The 21735-nt window shown below is 41.8% G+C and overlaps 1 protein-coding gene and 1 long non-coding RNA gene across 2 annotated transcripts in view; one reads left to right on the forward strand and one right to left on the reverse strand.

Moving 5' to 3' along the window:
* Positions 1 to 21735, reverse strand: part of rtn4rl1b (reticulon 4 receptor-like 1b) — a 180959-nt gene that overhangs the window by 113769 nt on the left and 45455 nt on the right. The window lies entirely within an intron of this gene.
* Positions 1267 to 19826, forward strand: LOC119490986. Its single transcript, XR_005207515.1, has 3 exons — positions 1267 to 1277; positions 6538 to 6542; positions 19230 to 19826. It is a non-coding gene; the product is annotated as an uncharacterized LOC119490986 (long non-coding RNA).

Here is a 21735-nt window from a genome sequence, read left to right on the forward strand (position 1 = left end):
ATTAATTGTGAAACTATTAGATACATTATCACAATCAGAAATACTATATTTTGGTTATTATGTAATAGGCTCTCCCCTTTCTCTCTGTTTAGCATCATTCAGCACCGCTGTACAGCAAATGAAATGAGAAAATACTAGAACTCATCTCAGCAGCCGTCCTTTAGTGTAGAGCAGTTAGTGTCTGCAGTATCTCAACCAGCTGGTGGCGGCATGCAAATACATTACACCAAGGCATGCACAAAGAAAAGCCAAAAATTACTGAAAGAAAAAATACCTACACAACTATACACTGAGACTAAAGACCCTTGTAAAAAAAAAAAAAAGTTTACTAAATTGTACTTAGTTGTATTGTTTCATGATTAATGTACTTTTCAGTTAACTAACATTGTACTGCAGTCAATTATGTTAAAGGAACAGTGTGTAACAATTAGGGGGATCTATTGGCAGAAATTGAATATAATATTAATAAGTATGTTTTCATTAGTGTATAATCACCTGAAAATCAGAATTGTTGTGTTTTCGTTATCTTAGAATGAGCCGTTTATATCTACATAGAGAGCTGGTCCTCTTCACGGAGCCGGACACCATGTTTCTACAGTAGCCCAGAACAGACAAACCAAACACTGGTTCTAGATAGGGCCATTAACGTTTTCGCATCGGCCCCCGTAGTTCTCCTACACGCTTGGCACACAGGAGAAGTTTCAGCTGGTTTCAATCTGCAACCTCACCACTAGAAGCCGCCAGATCCTACACACTGCACCTTTAAGTTGTATATAGTTATACAGTTATAGTAGTAGTATAGTTATAGTTATATATTGTTAATAATGTTGACTAAAGTTACGCACTTACTTACTACTATAGGGGTGTCGTGATATACCAGTATTGACAATAACCATTATATCTAAAAATGAAATATTGATATCATGTTAATAATACAAATATGATAATATCTTGTAAATAATTCTCTTAAATCGTTTTATGTTAACAGTTATGGTTACAGACTCTCTCTCCGCCTCCCTACACTCCTATTTTGAGTATAATTCATATGGCCAAACAGAGACAAAACGCACAATAAACAAAGGTAAAGATGAATTTGACTGATTTTTTTCCCACATTTTCTATAGATATCGCGATAATGTCGTTATCGTGAATTATTTTGGCCATGATAATCATTAAGTGAAAATCTGATATTATGACAGCTCTACTTCCTACACTTGCACACACTTAACTGTTGGTACACCATTAAGTTGTGATTACGTGTATACGGTACACCGTAAGTAGACTTTTTCACACTGATAGTGGATTTTATTTTCGAGTACTTTGTGTTTACGTACAAATGATATTATGCATTATCTTTTGGACAGCTATTAATACATTTAATATGCTATAGATGCTGGTTTAATATACTTTAAATATGTAAGTAACATACCACAGAGAGTAATTTAGGTAGACTTAAGTTATATTTCAAGTCTATGTGAAGAACAAACACCTACATTCATGCAGTGCAAAAAGAAAGGAAGATTTCACATGCTTATATCAGTGCTCCCTTGGGCGAGACTCCTCACAGCCATTGATAAAAGTTGGATGAATATTCTCATGTAGTAAAACGATCATGAAATCCCAGTCAAAATTGATCTGATGAATTGATTTTTGCATTACTGGACTAAATAATGAACCTGTCCAAGTCACTTCTCTTCTGCTGCACTTTTCACACCCCAGAGGGCCTTACGCTCTGTCAGCAGTCGCTGCATGCACACCGTCCTCATTAAACACCTTTTATGATGGCGATGAAGGAAACAACACGCCATTTGAGGAAAACATCAGGACATAAATCAAAAGACAGCCCTCCCAAAAACTGTGGTGCGTTACGCAGGTGGCACGGCATCGTTTATCACTCTGCTGATCCGTGGCCTTTCTGACGACTTTAGGTTGCCTGACATCACTTTGTTTCACCTCCTCCAGCACAGTCAGCCATGTTATCTGTATCCACTTTATCTCCAGCCCTGAGCCAGCCCATCAGAACAGCATGTCACAAAAAATACCTGTATCTCCGTCAATGAGTAAGAGTGGAGGGGAACTGGGAGAGAATCATGTCTATATATAACTTTGTCGATTCAGTGCGAAGGTACCGATCAAAACGTAGACTGCTGTATACGTTTTGCTGGCCATCCATCACGGAGATGTAGACACACTAGATGATTTATGTTGTCTCCTCTCAACACTGCTGAGAGGAGTAAGACATGCCGCTCTCTGTTTTTTATCCTCCCTGCTGGGAACCCAAATAATAGACAGTGTGATCTTGAAGGTTTTTTTATTTTTCATTTACACTTAGAGGATAGCCAAAGAGTACAGCTGAGAGCACTGAAGCTGCAATGCCCGTTTGTCTCTCTCACACACACACAGGGGTGGCTCTAGCCCTTTTGGTGCCCTCGGCAAAATTCATATTTGGAGCCCCCCCGGCTGCCGCTAGGGTTAGGATTAGGGTTCAACCACCAGAACCCTAATCCTAGCCCCGTAAACCGCAACACACATCAGACATCACAGTGGTTTTAAGAGAAAAATCTAGATTTTTATTTTCATGAAGGAGGTTGCAGTGGGCTCAGTTTTAAAACTAGAGTGACGATACTGGTATCGTATGAAACTATACCTAAGGAATTCATTGGTATCAACCATATCATACTAGCTTATTGCGAAGGAGTTAAATAATGCTACAAATTTACGCTAAATTTTGGCGAGAAAAAACTGTCATGGCCACTTTTAAAGTAGTCCCTTGACCTCCGACCTCAAGATAAGTGAATGAAAACGGGTTTTATGGGTACCAACGAGTCTCCCCTTTACAGACATGCCCACATTATGATAATCACATGCAGTTTGGGGCAAGTCATAGACAAGTCAGCACACTGACACACTGACAGCTGTTGTTGCCTGTTGGGCTGCAGTTTGTCATGTTATGATTTGAGCATATTTGTTATGCTCAATGCAGTACCTGTGAGGGTTTCTGGACAATATTTGTCATTGTTTTGTGTTGTTAATTAATCCCCAATAATAAATATATACATAAATTTGCATAAAGCAAGCATATTTGCCCACTCTCATGATGGTAAGAGTATTAAATACTTGACAAATCTCCCTTTAAGGTACATTTTGAACATATAAAAAAGGTGTGATTAATTTACGATTAATCGCAATTAATTATATGGACAATCATGCGATTAATAATGATTAAATATTTTAATCAATTGACAGCCCTAATTATAATATAAATAAAAAGATGGTTTTGAGCTTATATTGTTGGCTTGAAAGTGTTTAGTCAGTTTCACTACAACCTACACTTTTATTAACAAATAAGTGCGGCCAAGCAGATGAAAAAAAATGAAGAAAGAGTTACAGAGGTGAAAAGTGTATTTTTTCTTTCTTTATTGATTTGTTCATGTGTTACCTCAATGCAGAAAATGACGAAGGGTGCCCTCGGCAGTTTTTATTTGTTATTATAACTACCAGCGCCCCCCAGAAGGTGACGCCCTAGGCGACCGCCTCTATGATCAATGCCTTAAGCCGGCCCTGCGCACACACACACACACACGCACACACACACACACTCACACACACACACAAAAGAAGTGAAGATCTGAAGATATTTAATGTGATTAGATATTATCACAGCAAAGATGGCAGCTGAAAAGAGTCCAAACCTAAGCTGAGTTTTAGCCTACCAATTATAGCTTTTATGCGAGCAGACGTACGACAAAGTTTTTGCAAATGAAACGCACAGAATTAATTTAACACTCCGCATTTACGCAACCTATTCAGTCCATTTAAACATCACGGAGTGGCTTTGCTTTTGACGATGCTGCTGCGTGTGGGTCAGCAGTTCTGTTAGAGGCTTGATATTTTCACAGAAACATCACTCCAATTTTCTCCTCTTTCTCCAGAACCCCATGCAGCTTCTTCATCTTTTCTTGTTCATTTCTCTTTTTTTTCCTAATCTAACAATAGCCGGTTTCTAATAACACAGGGATTGTGTTCATCAGCCCTTCTGTTCGGCATTACAATGCCTCAAATTGCCTACTGTATTTCCACGCATTGTGTTATTGTAATCACAAAGGTTAGTAATTACCTCATAGAGTAAATGGATGGAGTGTCTTGGCAGGAAATCCTGTTAGTCATTTAGATTGTGCACATTGTGTGAACATTGTCCTTTAGAGGGGTTTCTATGGCACCGTTTTTGAACGGATCACGAAACATTCACGGGTGGGCAATCAATAAAAGATATTTTATGTGCCTGTAAATCCAATTGGAGTATTTTACAAAATATGGCTCTCAAGTGCCCAACATTCAGCCAACAAGCAATTATTATTGTTTTACTTTAGAGAATGAGGAATAATTCACACACTTTCTGCACTTTCATGGGACTTTCATTTTGGAATCTACGATAAAATGTTGCACAGAAATAAGGGAATGAGGTTAGTTTTGTTGATTCTACATCAGATATCATGAAAATGGTCATAAGTCCACTGCTTTTGTGCTACAGATGCCCTGTACAAAGAAGAGTGTTGGTTGTTCTCATGTTGGTAGAATCACCTCTGTGTGCTCTAGAGAAAGGGCAGCCTTCTTTTGGTGATGGAGGGAGAAGGAGAGAGGGCCATGTCTCCGTAACCCCTTCACACAACACTGCTTATTGATTGATTGCCAGTACCAGAGCTAAACCCCCTTCCAAGGACAAGTGGCTTCACACGCCCATCCAGCACACACACACACCCAGACACACTAGTCACTGCAGCTTTGGCTTTGAACAGGTCTCTAAAGTACACCATGCTCGCCTTTGTGTTTGATGACAAATTCAGTACAGGAGCAGCTGCAAACACAAAACCTCCCTATATACTGTGGGATGGCTGTAGACAGCTCTGTCACATACTTTTCTGTACTTTTCCAATGAAGGGAAATCTTAAAGAGGACATGCTCATGTTCAGGTTCATGTATTTTGGATTTCTACTAAGTTTACATGCTTTAATGTTCAAAAAACACATTATTTTTCTCACACTGTCTGTCTGTATTCACCCTCTGCCTGAAATGCTCCGTTTTAGCGCCTGTTTCTTTAAGATCCCCTCCTGAAAAAGCCCAGTCTGCTCTGATTGGTTTGCGAGAAAAATATGGTGCACCTTTGCAAAGGTAGTTCTCAAGCTGTGGGTGGAGGTACTGGAATTGGGGCGGCGGTATATTCTAATGAGCCTGCATGTGACATCGGAAGAAGAGCCAAATCTGAATGGCTTGTTGAATCACAAGTTTAAGTCATAATTTAACAACAAAAAAAAGTCATAGTTTACGAGAATAAAGTTAAAACTATACGAGAAAAAAAGAAAATACACCGTAAAATTACTACTTTATAATATTAAGACTTTATTCTCATAATATTACGACTTTTTTTCCCGTAAACCTAGGACTTCATTCCCGTAATATTATGGCTTTATTTTCGAAATCTCTGATTTTTTTTTTTTCCTCAATGTGGCCCTAATACTCCGTCATACCATAGACCTACAACAATGATAAATAAAAATGAAAAGTTATTCATTTCCATTTTTAAAAATCCAGGGAGCCTCTGGAGAGGAGCTGAAGAGCCACATGTGGCTCTGGAGCCGCAGGTTGCTGACCCCTGCCCTAATCCCTCAACCCTCATCCCCTCACCCCTTCATCTCTAAACCCCCATTCCTTCATCCCTCATCCTCTTTCCTAACACATCCCTCCTACATCATCATTCCCTCTGTTTTCTTGCCCCTTCATCTTGATAATGTAATAAACTATTCCAAACCCACACCATTATTGGCGTGGTCTTTGTTAATGAAATCTGCCTTTTCTCCCTACATCAGTGGCCAGCCTCACTAATATGCTCTTGTGACTTAATGGGAGCAAATTACTGCAGACAGGTTCCACAGTCTTGTGTAAAGCCTTCATTGAATAGTGAAGGCAATTATAGCTGCACATTAACGCCCACGGTTTGGGAATGAGACGTCCAGGAATCCCATTTGGGTGTCAACATACATTCGCAGTATATACTGCAGTTGCCATTAAATGCAAGCAAATAGCCTGCCTCAGTCTTGTGTTCTTTTGTCATATACGTTGATGAATGTGCCTTTGTGTTCATGAGGGACATGACTCTGCTGCACAAAACAGTGCAAATCAATGGTTCCTGAAAGCAACAATGTTGAAAGAATTGAGTTGTTCCACAGACTTTAAACCGCTGCGAAAATGCTGAGCTGCAGCCAACATTGTTTTGACAAGCAACACAACACAGCCCTTTTTCACAGTACACTGCATTAATACACTGCATTAATCTTTGTATCGTCAAGCAGCATTTATTTATTAAAAAATACCGTGTAAGTATAAGCGATGGACATAATCACTTTAACAGGAAGGCCCTGACTCCTGTGTATGTGTGTGGCTTTGTTCTCCATCTCTCACCCATCTCTTTTGATTCCATTTTTTCTTTATCTTTTATCTTATTTATGTTATCTGCTCCAAACAGGAGGATTTATGCCACAGCACCCGTGCTTCTGTGTAAACGTCCACATCGATCTGCAAAGAACAATCCCAGATACCCCACTGTCTGCTTAACATGCCCCAAGGCGTGTTTTGATTGTACACATGCAAATACACAAAGAAAAACACCCAGTGCTCTAGGGGTGTATGAATATATGAGCTGCGGATGTGATGGGTAGAGTTATGAGGTTATGGGTGGAGGGTGGAGGCTGCAGGCCAGGCGGTGGCAGGGGACGAAGGGAGGGGGGGGCGGACTGCCACCAAGCAGCTGTTAGGCTCTGCCGGCCTGCCGTGTGTTATTTATTGCCGCAATGGTTAGGATCTCAGCTTGGTGTCTGCAAAGTGGGTCAGCATATTATCTACCTCCCTCCTTTTACTCCCTCCCTTCTTTTGCTCCTTCTCTCCGTCACTATCTCACACTCCTTATCATGCAGCCACGTTCACTAACGCTGACTCCGTCTGACATCTGTTTCATCACATATCTCGCATCTTGACTCCGTCTCTCCTCCCTGCCCATTTAGCCTCTTTTGTTTCCTCAAACTTGGCTTCCTTCTTCTTCACGCCAACCTAATTCCTTTTATTGTCACTCCAATCCCTCCTCTCCTGGCTGTCCCCTGATCGTCCCCTCATCACTGGTGCTTCTCCCAAACGTAGCGAGAAAGCGAGGGAGGAGTTAGTGGAAAATGGGGGGAGGTATAGCCAGTAAACAGCAGGAGAAGACTAGCTGCGGCCCAAACACCCATTGAGCTTCATTAGCAGCCTTCTTCTGTGATTCAGGAATCACATTAAAACTAATAAATGCGCAGCGCTCACAGGAGGGTACACGCTCGCATGCATATATATCCTCACATGCGGAAATACATAAAAATACAAACAAAGTCCCGCGCTCAAAGGCTTTTGAACAAACACAAGTTCATAGACTCCCCCTGCTGTGTAAGAATATGCTTAAACATGCTCTAAATTCTCTGTTCTAGCTTTGTGAATCCTCCTCAGAGCGCACAAGGCTATGAGGATGTAGCCTGCTGAGTCATCAAGGTTTTTTCTTGAATGGTCGCTGAGTTTTGGACCCTCAAGGCTCGAGAGCCGCCAGGTTCCCACAACTCTGAAGAGCAGCGCTGATGACTTTGCAATCCCCTCTCCGACTGGCCTAAAGCCTTAATCAGAATCTCAATCCCAGCAGCCCCCAGGGCATGGGCGGGTCCAGCCTATTCCCACAGCCCAGGTTGCTAGGATACAACTCTTGGATCTAATAAAAGTGAGCACCTGTGTATGACTCGCACCTGCTACTCTAAGGGGGGAATTATTAAAATCTACGCCGGCAGCACCTCTCCTCTAATCTTTCTTTCCCGTTCATCCTCGTCTGATGAGAGAGCTCAAGTTCAATCTCTGCGGTAATTCAAATAGTTTGTGGTCAATCCTTTTTCCTTCTCCAACAACAACAAAAATAGTCCTATCAATCCTGGTGCTACTAAACAAGCTGCGTTTAACAGTTTTTCGCAACCTTTCATGTTTTCTGCCCTGACTTGGGGAAAAAAAAAAGAAAAAAACGTTGAATCTAGGCCATGCAAAGTCTGAATGTTTCATTCTGCTTTTGGAAAACACACACAGCAGTGAGGTTATGATAAAGAAAATTAAGACACTCCAGCAACTCTTGCAGCTGTTAGTTTTTCAGATGCTGCTACTTCTGCCTCTTTTCCTACCCAAAGTTCCTCCTTCCCCCCTTCTTTCAGCCCTTCCCCCCCTCAGAACAACACAGAACACGTGCTGGCCGTGCACGGAGATTATTTTCGGAGGGATTGCAACCAATTAAAGGGAGCAGCGCTATACTTTGAAGAACTGCTGCACACAAGACAAAGCGCTATGTTTGTAATCTAGCCCAGTGTCTCCTCGCTGGCCCGTGCTCATCAATCCTGGCTACAGCGGGTGGCAAAGGGGCAGGGAGGAGAAGAAGCAACGCTTTGCACCATGGTCAGTCCATCATCACCCGGCAACCGGCCTTCCGCTGCGTCTCTCACTCCTATTGCCTCATCCACACTGCGCTATAAATGTCAGCAGCACTGCCCACCCCACTCTACGGTCCATGACCATAGACTGAGAATCAACCCCCTGGGACTTGATACATGTTTTTGTCCTTCTCTGTCCACTCTTCCGCTACCCCAGGGAGCGCAAGGCTGCACTCTGCTGCATAATGGGCATCAGTCATCGAGGCTCACTCATTCTGCTGTGAGACAGTGATGGTGTTTATGGTGACAGGCATTACAGGTACTGCAGACAACCTATCAAAACTGCCCATTCAATGCAGCCCAAAGGTTTTAAAGAGGACCTATTATATGCTTTTGTGCTTTTTCCCTTTCCTTTAGTGTTATATAGTTTTTTTGTGCACGTAAACGGTCTGCAAAGTTACAAAGCCGAAAAGAAAGAATCACTGGTCCTGAACTGCCTGAAACGCCTTGCTTGAAGTCCTGCCTTTTCTTCCGTAACATGGTGATGTCACCAGGTAACACATTTGTGTAATACCTGCCTTGCAGCTAGTTTGGCATGCCCTCAAACAAAGCTAGTTAGAGCGGAGCCAGAGCGGAGCCAGAGCGGAGCCAGAGCGGAGCCAGAGTAGAGTCCGAAGAGTTTGTTTCGGTTGACCAATCACAACAGTTGGCCAGCTGACCAATCAGAGCAAACAGGGCTGCAGCACAGCCGGTTTGAGAAAAAAATAAAACGTTTTTTGAACATTGCACAGCATGACACGTAAACAACACGAAAATGCAAAATACTCACCTGCGAATATTATATGTCTAGGGATTTTATTGTGAAAGGTGAGAATGGAGGGAGTGGATCTGGACTGCGCTACTTTTGTCAAGGTTAAAAGGAGTGATAAAGTTTGCCGTCCTGATTCGGACTACGGAGCCTCCGTGTTGTTGTTGAAATATAGGCGCTTGTCAACCTGTTTCGCACAATGTGATTGGTTAATGCCTTTATTCACGGTGTGAAAATCGACCTTGCTCTGAAAAAAAATGACGTTGCTTTTTCACCATGTAATATTTGCATTCTGTGTGAAAGTACAAAAATATACTGACGTGCAAATTAATTGCACGTATAAAACGCTGTCGGTGTAACGGCCTTAAAGCATGTAAACATGCTCTAGTAAAAACCCCAAATGAAAAAGTATGCACCTGAAAATGAGCCTGATGGGTCCTCTTTAAAAGATATCAGATATATTCACCAAAAACAACAGTTAAGTTATTCTCTTTGCGTACTTGATAAACAATGTCATTTGTCAGCATTGTTATGGCTTCAAACAAACAAAAGCTGCTTTATGTCCTGTGGCATAAACATGTAAGATTTGCTTTGACACTGGCTGGTCCTGCCTGCCCCTGGTGTAGATAACAGCCATTGAAATAAAGCAGACCTGCAGGTCTGTGAAACAGCAAATGAAGTCCACTGCAGCAGCGATAAAAGACTGTACCCATTAAAGACCTACTAGCCATGCCGTGGTACATGTCCCATTGGACCACTGCTCATCTCCTCTGCTCCTCTCCTTTCTGACATTTACTTGCTGCATGGCCGTGTCCCTTCCTAATAGGTTTAAAATAAACTCCTTGTCCATCTGTCATTTTTTCATCTTTTCTATTCTCCTCAAGGGCAATGGGTATTTTTATTCTTTTGTTTCTTGCTTGTGTCCTTGTTCTTTTTTTTTTCTGCTGAATGCCCTGCTCCCCTATAGAAAGGAGCCTGCTGTTTTTTTTAGCTGTCACTCATTGTCGAAATTTCACATTCTATATCAGCATTTACAGTGCCTGTGGGACAGAAAACTTTTGTCTGGCTTTAGATCAGTTTTGGGGTATTCTTACGCATGCTGAAACAGTTAACCTTCATCGTTTGGTTGATCGACAAAGAAATTATCGGTTAAATCTGCAACAATTAACTGTTTAAAGGGATAGTTTGGGCATTTTTGAAGTGGGTTTTGTATGAGGTATTTATCCATAGTTAGTGTATTACTTAGATAAGATGACGGTCAGCATGCACTCAGCTTGGAGAAAGAGACAGGCATATCGGCACGGGAGCAGAGCAATGTACTGATGTGGACGGGGCCGGCAGCAAAATGTATTTCAGCCTCCTTAAAGATCACCTAAAAAAATCAATATCCGTTTAAGTCTACGCTATATTTAGAATATTTTCATCACTTTATCTTGCCATCAGACAGCACTTTCCGACAGGCAACTGAACTGAAAGTGAAACCAATCTATTAGGTGACTAAAATATGTTTTGCTGTCAGCCCCATCCACAGCAGTACATTGCTTTGCTCCGGTGCCGGTACTCATGTCTGTTTCTCCAAACTGGGGATGATCCGACCGCCATCTAATGTAGGTAATACACTGACTATGGATAAGTACCTCATACAAACCCACTTCAAAACACTCAAACTATCCCTTTAAGTCTTTTATCAAGATTTGCTGGTTCCAGTTTTTTCCAAATGTGCTGATTTCCTACTTGATATCATTGTTAATTGAATCTCTTTAGGTTTTGCAGGGTTGATCTGCCAAAACAAGCATTGCAAATTGTGTTTGTATTTTTCATAACTTCACTAAATAGTGTTTGTGCATTTTCTAGACTAAATAATTAATCCAAAAATAATTAGACAGATTAATCAGTTGTGAAAAGCACTGTTAGTTGCAGCCGTAATCAAAACACACAGGAATACTGCACACAAGCAAGCAAACACCCACAAACACATACATGCTTGCATGCTTTCTTTGTGCCAAAAACAACTGCTGATGCAGAAAAGCCCACTGAAATACTGTATGTGATACTGGACTATGGTATGCCAGCCCAGTCGCACAGCAGTTTGTGAAATAGTCACGAAACTTAATGTATTGATTTATGTACATAGACACAAATTTCAATTTTTTTTCGTGATTGTCAGCACAAAATTAATTTGTATGTCATCCACATAATTGTAAACTGGGAAGTATAAAGAGTGGCGAATGCCGCATAGGAGGGAGTTCGGGGTGAATGTGTGGGTCAAAGAACACAGGACTATTGCCCAGGAGCCTGGTGTTCGCGTCCTGTGTGAAACCACAAGTCAGAGTTGATTAATTTGTCAAGTACCTTCCATACTTAAGTTACAACACCTCCGGAGTTATTTTAACCCAAACCACGATTTTTTTCTTAAGCTAACTAAATAGTTTTGTCAAGTAACTTCCATACTTAGGTTAGGCCACTTCCGGTGTTATTTAAACTCAAACTGCAATCTAACCTAAACCTAACTAAGTAGTTTTGTTGCCTATGCTTAACCAAGTTGATCTTTTCCTAAACCTAAGTGAGTAGTTTTATTTTGAAAAGACTTGAGTGGAAATTGACATGTGCGTCACATGTTGCTGGATATTCGTAGTAAAACGCCATAAAAATACGTTGTTGAAAGTCATGCTGAGCGTCACGAAAAAAAAGGAAATTTGTGTCTATGTACCCGAATCAAATAGATTAAATTTCGTGACTATTTCACTGACTGTCTTGGGTATGCAAATAAACTTGATGTGAGTTCTTCTCTCCTGTTCTCCAGACCCGCTGAAAAACTAACATTGATTTGCTCTCTCATGTTCATTCATGCCTGTCTGTATGATCACATTTGCCTTGCTTGTCCTGTCTAAGAATCAATCCAAAATGTGTGCTTGCTTAGGTAAAATAACCCTGTTGGCCAATTGACTTAATGTCATTATGTTACGTGTTGCTGTGTGCGTTATGCAAACTCTGCTGTCAGGCAGGAACAGCCTTTGCTAACAGTGACAGGTACTGAGAGAGACAGGAGGAAAGAACGTGAGAGTCCGGGGGGGCCTGCCATCCCTCTTATTATCACATCCAGCCACTGCATAAGCAGCCATCTTGGACCAGGCAGAGTGTATGGACACATGGCACACGGATGGCTGTAGGGGGTAAGCAAAGCTTTAGAGTCAAGCAAGAGCTGCATTGTTTCTGTCGGCACCATGGACAGCTCCACAGAGGATTTGAGGCCCTGTCCTTTCATGGTGCTGAACAAGAATCGCAATGCTTCAGTCTGTATTTCAGTGAGTCAGTGTTATGCGTACGACAGAAATACGAGAGTATGAAAGCCTAAACCAGTCGTGGCCTGAATGTGTCAGGTTCAAACGTCACTTTTGTGTGTTGAATAAGGAATAGAGCATAAGCAGGGAAAAGCACAGAGCAGCTTTATGGGGGCGCCATCAGCCTTAATGGAATCTGAGAGGCAGCTATGTACGCCATGTCCTCTCGGATTGTTCTAGCGCTTTCCTCTCCCTCTCTCCCTCATTTTCCTTTCCATCCCTCAGTTGCCTAAGCATACATTTCAGAGCTATTAGAAAATGTCAGCCGGAGCAAGCAGACAGAATAACGCTCCGGTGCATAAATATTGACTTGACATATATTGACATATTGCAGCACACTTTACTACCATAATCCATGCTGTCACATTTAGAGTAATTTCATTCTAATGTTCACAGTAGAGTCATGTTTCCTCCTTGGAGCAGCCTCAGTCCCCCATTTCATATCTGTTCACAGCTCCCCAAATGTGAACAGATAAGGCCATTGTCCAGCTTGTCGCCGCATGTTTTGACATTATTTTTCATTGTTCAACAGAGGCCAATGGTGTAACAACAACAGCTTGTGCCATAATCCACTACTATGAAATGGCTGCCTCTTTTCTCATAGTCATTCGCCCGCCCTCTATAGCTGTATCTGCCTCTCAAACACACGTACATCCATACCCTTACAGATACCTCTGCACATCACCATGACTACCACCACCACACCACACGTACATACTCACACCAGTTTTTCCCCCTAATGATGTTAAGAAAATGCACATTTTTAATAGGCCAAAATACGCTTGGCGTCTTCATGTAGCGTTCTTCTCATCTCATTAGTATCTCCCTTCCTCTGCCTACCGTGAAAGGAAAGAAAGAAGAATGCAGGCCGTGATTGTTTGGTGTCCTTGATGAGGCTTGCCGCCTTAAATGTAAAATAAACATGTCTGTCTGGCTTTCCTCGCGCAGCTCTGACATCAACAATAAAAGCCCCATGGAAAAAGAGGAGAAAAGGAAAATTAGCTCCTCTTGACATGATTGTGGCAATTCAACCGTGGATTGCTGTTTGCCTTCTGTCGCAGTTGTCTGGAGATCATGTTCGGTTCTGCGAAGCTGTGTCCCGCGCAGCCAAACACAGAGAAGATGATGTATGACAAACGCCACTGAGCTCACCACAAATACAGACGTAAGACAGGCGCTGTCTGTGCACCAGGTGGGAAACACACCACTATTGGCTGTTGTGATGAGAGCAAACTGTGAAATTAACAATAGAAAATAAACAAATACAGGATGCGTGAAGTGTACTGGCGGTGATGAGTCTATGTTGGTCTCATTACAGTTGGTGCAACAGTTCCACGGATAACATAAAGCAGCAGGATCAATGCTAAAAAAAACACATTTCTTTAGTGGTCCACGAGGACATGGCTGCTGTAGACAGCACTCTCTTTGATGCACGAGAAGCAGAAGTTAATATGAATAGCTTATTGGGCTACTGCTGCGCCATTCTTTGAAAAACATATTGGACATGCATTTAATTTAAGCTCTGGAGCTCGGCCTGGCTGTCTTCCTGGAGTAGAAGGGCCGAGTTCAGAGAGACATGAAGATGAGTGGATGGGAGCAAATTGGGCCACACGGCTTCGAAACTATAATGGCTGATTGAAAAATATTGAATATTATACTTTTATATATATTCTCACTGATCAAAGCTTACATGAGAACATAGAAAAAAGCATTGTGCTCAGCATAGTGCTGTTTTATTCAACATTGTACCCTGTATTGAAATTACTCCATGAGAGATATGGTATGTGTAAGGAAGCCCTCAAAGGCAAACGAGAAAAATAAAATGCTGGTCCTCCATTTTCTAAGTCTGATCTAAATTGTTTTTTCTCCTGTGTTTGAGAAGAGGTGAAAAAAAGTTTTGCCAGGTGAAAAAAAAAGTTTTGCCAAGATCATTTTTCCATCTTTCTATCTTTTTTTTTCCATCTGTGAAAACAGGTGGAAATTATTTTCAGTTAGTGACTTAGAAAAATGATTCTATAAAGAAATCCACCTGGTTTAGATGAAAAAAATTTGAAAGATGAGCCTGAAAAAAAAAATCCACCTGTTTTCACAGATGAAAAAAAGTAACTTAGGAAAATGAACCTAGCAAAACTTTTTTTTTTCATCTGGCAAAACTTGTTTTCACCTGTTTCAGCTGTTTCACAGCTGTCATGTCGTCCATCTTTACCTGTTTCACAGGTGAAAAAATGGAACTTAGAAAGATTATCCTGGCAAAACATGTTTTTCACCTGTTTTTAAGCCATACGCAGAGGAAAGAAAACAATTTATATCAGACTTAGAAAATGAATCACCACATTTTTTTTTCTTACTTGCCTTTCAGGGACTTCCGTACATGTGGGACAGAAATGTGATACGTTAAAGTAAGGTTGAATGATCACTGCTAGAATGATATCGGCCTCAAAGAGATAGTGATTATTAGTGACAAAATAGTGTCATCAACATTTCCCAAACAACGTACTCCAATAATAAATGTCCAAAAGTCTTTACATTTCCATTCATGAGATTTTTTCAACATTACTATACATAAAGTGCTCCTTCCTTCACAGCATGCCACCAAAATAAAGAGGATTCATCCCTAAAATAGAAAATGCGGTTACAACTCGCAGGCTGCTCGTGAAGTGAAAATGCTCCCGCCTGCAGCTGCAGCTGTGTCTGGGAAGCATAGACCAGTTAATCACAGCATGCTCCAAACAAGTGGCTGTGATAGGTCAGAAAGGTTTACCTACGTGAGATTACACACCTGAGCAGACATAAAGACACAGTATTACAGCAACCCAGGCAAAATTATAGCATCAAAAAACATGATTATGATTATTATAGCATTAACTGTGAAGTAAATGTCCCTCTCTTTATAGCAACACTTGTAACATTGCTGTGTAGATATCGCACAATATTGCTTTCTATGTGTGAACGTGTATGCCACTGTATACGCCTCACTGTGTAAATCATAGAAAATGAAAAAGAAAAACAAATCGAGAGTCTGGGTGTGATAAGGAGGCCTGCACGTTTGACGTTTTATCCAGTGTCTAACCTTTAGCAGGTATGATACTATACACAATATTGTATATCATATAATCAGCACATGAACAGATGCTGATGAGGAGCGGGTGCACTTAAGGTTTGATCGAGAGGATTAAAAGTGAGATGCATGCGCGTCTATATTCATGAATTACGGTGCATCGCCCCATGAGAGGGCTGCAGAGGGGAAAGTAAAGGAGGAGCGGGGCTATGGCTGGCAGATGTGCTGTGCAGCAGGAACACAGGTGCAGACTGGTTTAATGAGCAAAGGGAGGCCATGTGGACTAAACTCCCTCATCTGTTGCCATCACACCTATGATGAGTCCATTCTGGGGTCAGTTCCGCTCCGTTTACCCCCCTCCAGGACAAACTGGATTTCAAATTTCGGCCATATGGAGTCGAAGGCGGGGTAGCGGAGCTTCTTGGCTCTGACCTGTTGGCAATGGACCACTGGTGGGCAGGGCTTACCTGTGCTTATTAGAGTTGCTAATGCTGATTTATCAGCAGGAGAGTAAGGAAGAGGGTGGAAGATGTTGCTTTCAAAGGAGCACTGCACATGCAAGAACATATGGTGCAGACCATAGACTGTATATAAAGATGGATGACATGACAGCTCCCCAAAAGTGAAGCCAAAACATCCCGATTGCAGTATTGCTCATTAAGCCCGCCTCCTCCATGTTAAAGGATGGGACATGGGCCAAACTAAATGTCAAATCAATTATTCCCAAAGATGGTTTCTGCCATTTTAGGTAGTTCCTATCACGCTGATGTATTTTCAAGTGTTCATTTTTCGAATAAATTTGGTTTTAATTAGTTATTTTGATGCTATAAGAAGGGAGTCAGACATCATGATTCACAGCTGTGATTGACAGCTGCTCTGAATGAAGTGAATTGTCGGGATTGTACAAGAGAGGAGATGAAACTTTAACTTTCCATAACCGTCACGAGTCTGTGTAATAGTCAATTCGATCATAAATGTAGATAATATGGTTAGTTGTTGTGTCTTTCTAGCCAAACAGCTGCCGTGGTGCTAACATAAAAGCTCGGTGGGTCAAACTAATAAGCTACGACGGTGCTCAACTTGTGATATCCTCGGGCGGGTGTGTGGGCGGGACCTCGATAATGAGGCTCCAGCCCCCCGATTACTACTGCGCAGATTCTGGCTCCAAATTACGTAAAAATCTCAAGATGGCAGATCCTGTATCCGAGATATTTTGGCTTCACTTTTGTATAGTGGGAGGAAGCGGAGCGTCCAACTATATATACAGTCTATGGTACACACTGGGTTAAGTCTATAATGAATGGATTTGAACGTAGCAGCAGGGAAAATTGTAGGCTACTGTCATGTAAACTTGCCTCTTTCCCTGGTCTTTCAAGCAAAAGTAAAAACTGTGAAGACATAGTGGAATGCTTAAATCATAACCAATGATGTTACCCTGCAGGGAACTTGTTTGTGCCCAACTAGAGGTGCCGTTTCCCGAGGCTAACATTTCAAACTCACAGTCGAATATCTGTCTAAGGATTACAGTACCTGAGGTGTCATGCTCTCACATTTTGTCATGAGATTTTCTCCAGACCTCCGTGAGCTTCACCAGACAGGGTCCCGGCTGCTCGAGCTTAACAATCGTGTCGCACTAAGATACTGTACTTCTCCACGGGATATGAACAATGTTGCATGTTGCCAAAGAGGGCAGACGAGAGAGAAAGTGTACTTGAGTGGGGCTGCCTGGTGTGTGCACACACTCCTGTGCCAGCCTCTCGGAAGGCCCAGAAAGTAATTACAGGATTCAAAGTGGTAATGGGAAATATGTGTCACACACTCAGCCACGCAGACTCAGGTTTGAAATTTGCAATCAAACCTGAATTTCCCATTAGATCCCGACGAGGCTTTTGTTGTGCCGCCGGCTGATGCAAAGCTAAAAGTGTGTGGGCCACAGCAGTTGACCCGGAGCTATCATTACATCTATTGTTATGCTGCATTATTTGTTTTTGCTCTGTTCTGATTTAAAGAACAAACACATCGGCTGTAAGATGCTGGCGCGCCGTCATTGTTCCGCTTGGGGGTCACGGGGACAAACGTGGAACCGCCGGTGGGTTGTTGGATGCAGATAAAACTGCATCTGCGTTTTCTAGCTTTTGAAGTCCCTCTTGTCTGACATGGCTGGTACGGATGAGTTGCACAGCAAATACATTTATAGCCATGGCAGGGCACATGTGAGAGATCACGCATGGGCATGGACAGATGAAAGGTTTTGGTAGCCTGCTTGTGACAACAAGCAGACACAGATCTCTGCTTTGATGGCGGCACTCTATCTTCAACACCTGCCCCGTCCCGCTAACCTCTTGGCATTCCTGTAGAAGAGAGAATCACCATCTCTCTCTCTCTCTCTCTCTCTCTCTCTCTCTCTCTCTCTCTCTCTCTCAGTTCCCTGAAACGTCAGCAGCAGCTCTTTTATTTACCACTGATTCAGCCACGTATCAGACGAACCCTCTGATCCCAAGCATCACTGTTCATTACCATCCGCAATTACAGATATCTGAGATTATTACACTGGAATAGAGCTGGAGAAAACTTGCTCAGCATTGATTACAATGGCAGTGAAATTGGAGATTGAATGGCTCTTGGTTATCACGGTCATTTATCAACATCATGTCTTGAGCCTGTCTGTGTATCAACATCATGGACTGTGGACGAAATATTGTTTGTTACGAATGAATTTAAGTCCATTTCAAGTGACGTTTTCGATCTATATTTTCTGTCTTCAGAACTTTGGGAAACACTACCTTATGTCTAAACAAGCCGCGGGCCCTTTTATGTAAGCCGAGACTCTCTCTGAGTCTGTTTTGAGAGGTTAAATCTAGTTAGCCTCTGTGGATCCAGAGATGCCAATAAGATACAGGATCACATGATCCTACCCTGGATGGGGAGTTATATGAAAGGAGATGGTGCGGGTCATTTAGGCCAAAGGAATAAAAGCAGCCCTGTGGTTTACATCCCTCTCTGCGTTTGACCTCTGAGCGGTAACACAGGCTTCGCTACAGATGGCCTGCGTGCGCCTCGCTGCTCATTGCTCACCCAGGTACCATCGCTGTCACCTTGTTACCCCCGACTCACGCACACCAGTCACACAGCCAACTGACAGGGCTGAGAGCTGGTGTGTGGCCAACAGCCCTAGGACACCTCGGTGCAGCTGGGGAAGCTCTTACACAACTCATTAGAAAAAGTCAACACACTCATGAATGCCTCAAATGCAAATGTTGGCTTTAACTCTGCACCACAAATAATGAACACCTCTGTATAACTCACTCACTTTTAAGTACCATGTGGAACACCTGACTGGAAAATTGAAGGTCAAAAGTGGATTTTTTGTAATATCTGTGCTTGATTATGCTGATAATATATGTCATGTCTGTCCCCCTACTTTAAAGCCTCTTGACTCTGTTTATTACAGGGCACTGTGCTTTATCACAGGTGATAAATTCTGGACTCACCAGAGTATCTTATTAGAACAGGTGGGATGGTCCTTTTTAACCAACGCAAGGGAGTTGCGGTGTACTGTGTAGTATTTTTCTAAACAGCTCTACTGGAAAACCTGCCTTGTTACCCTTGCTCTATGATTATGTCAAAATGTATGATCGGAGAGAAGAAAATTATAAATGATAATGTCAGGTCAAAGGTCATTTTAACTTTAGCTAGTATGTTCAAACTAGGAAAAAAGGTTTTACTATTCCCTTTACAAATGGATTTATGTAAATTGTATGTTGTTATGTATGTCTTCTGTTTGTCTAGGTTAAAGGGATACTTTGGGTGTTTTGAAGTCGGCTTGTATGAGGTACTTATCCATAGTCAGTGTTTTACCTACAGCAGGTGACCGATTGCACGACTAACAAACTAACCGATCGAGGCAGCGGTAGACCAGCAACTCCCATGTTCTGCGAGGTAAAATTACTGGGGGGTTTTTTCAATGGAGTCTGGTTGCTTTGGTGAGAGCATATATAACGGCTTCAGTTCCCCATCGGAAACATAGACTGTATAGCTGCCTCACGGCAAGGTAGACCGGAGAAAATATTCTGAATATAGCGTACACTTAAACTGATATACATTTTTTGAGGTGGGTCTTTCTTTTAGGTGGCTAAAATACATTTTGCTTTTGGTACTCTTGTCTGTTTCTCCAAACTGTCATCTACTGTAGGTAATAGACTGACTATGGATAAGTACCTAAGAGATAAGAGATTAACTAACTATAAGTCAAATTTACTGTTTAGTTTAGTTTTCTGACTAAATACTTCTACTAATTTTGCATTTATATCACAATATAGAGGAACTTAGGTCGAATCATATACAAGAAGTGTGCCATTTACGGACAGGATTTTCAAAATCAATCACATTGATTTAGACACAGTGGGGTAGTGAATATATCATTTCTATGGGTATACATTTGCATACTAGTGGAAACACTACTTTTTGTTTGTTTGTGTTTGCTAATGATTATGAGTACAAATATAGAAGTTCCTTCACACTCAGTTAACTGCCTGCAGCGTAATTATCTGCTTTATCATTACTGCAGAAAAAAAAAAAACACCTTGCAAGCAAATTGTGGTTTTACTTCGACAAATGCTGCGTTTGCTCTTTTTACAGTATGATCCAAACTGTTCTGTCACCCGCTCACCTTCTCCCTGTCCATCACACCGCCGCGTCCTCTCTGTCTGTCAAATGCAGTAAAATGCCGCCCTCAGAAGATATACACACACAGTCAAACATATGGACACCCTGCGCCCTGCAGCATTTTAATCTGCAGACTCACAGCAGTGGAGAGAGAGAGACAAAGAAAAAGAGAGAGAGAGAGAAATACATAGCTAGAAGACGTTTTGCTCACAATAACAAGCAAGGAGCCTCCAGCACAGATAAACTATAGAATAGAATGTTACATACACATATGCAGCCACTGGAACGAGTCTGTGAACAAGTCCACTTGAATGTTGAGAAACCCAGTGAGCTCTAACATTCACGACACACTGATAAATATGCATTATTAAACCTGCAGTACGCAGAATAATTTTGGCATCATTGGGGGAAAATTACATGATAACCTTTCAGCACATTGTAATTCAAGTGTTCTGAGAGAAAACTAGACTTCTGCACCTCCTCATGGCTCTGTTTTTAGGCTTTAAAAAAGGAAACTTTGGCCAATCATAGGTAATTTCAGAGAGAGAGTGTTCTTGTAGGCTGTTCATTCAATGGAGGCAGTTGTCAATCACTCGCAAACTTCGATCAAACGGTCAAACAAGGCAGCGCTGATCAAATATGAATTAATATTCTGTTACTGTAATGCCTATTTCTCGCATAAAATGTTTTCAGAAACGTCTTGTAGTGTACTGTTTAGCTGTAAAATGAGAAAGTGTGCTCCGGCTGGTGGGCGGTGCTTGGTATTTCCTCAACTGATCTCAGCATGGCTGCCGGGTCACAAACTTTCTCATTTCACAGCTAAACGGTACACCACAAGATGTTTCTGAAAATATTAGTAACAGAATCTTGATTCATATTTGATCAGCGTTGTCTAGTTTGACCATTTGATCAGAGTTTGCGAGTGATTGACAGCTGCTCAGAGACGGCAAAGCTCCAGCTCGGCTCTGATTGGTTGTCTTCCTCCCGTCTGTCTCATGCACTATTGTCAGGATAAAGTGACTGTTTTATTAAAATAACTTTTTGTAGTCATATTTGCTCCAACTCTACCCACTGCTGCGTTAATGCAGATGACTAAACAGATGTAGCAGCACCACATTAGATCTGTGATATACGTTTATGGTGATGTATTTCTTTCCATATGTTGGGGTCCATCAGGCTCTAATTGGTCTGTTTGCTGCAGATTTTGTCTTGCAGAGCCAGACGGAGTTTCTGTCACTTCATGATGAGAATACATGACAATTAGCTGAAACTGTGGCTGTGGATCGCTGAGAAATCTGGCGCTGTCAAAACTATACCTACAGGGCTTTTTGATCCATGTTTTAATCATCGCCCCTGACGCCTTCGCAAGGTGTTGGATCGGCGAAA

This window comes from Sebastes umbrosus, chromosome 7 (genome assembly GCF_015220745.1).
Source record: "Sebastes umbrosus isolate fSebUmb1 chromosome 7, fSebUmb1.pri, whole genome shotgun sequence".
In the NCBI taxonomy this organism is placed as follows: Eukaryota; Metazoa; Chordata; class Actinopteri; order Perciformes; family Sebastidae; genus Sebastes; species Sebastes umbrosus.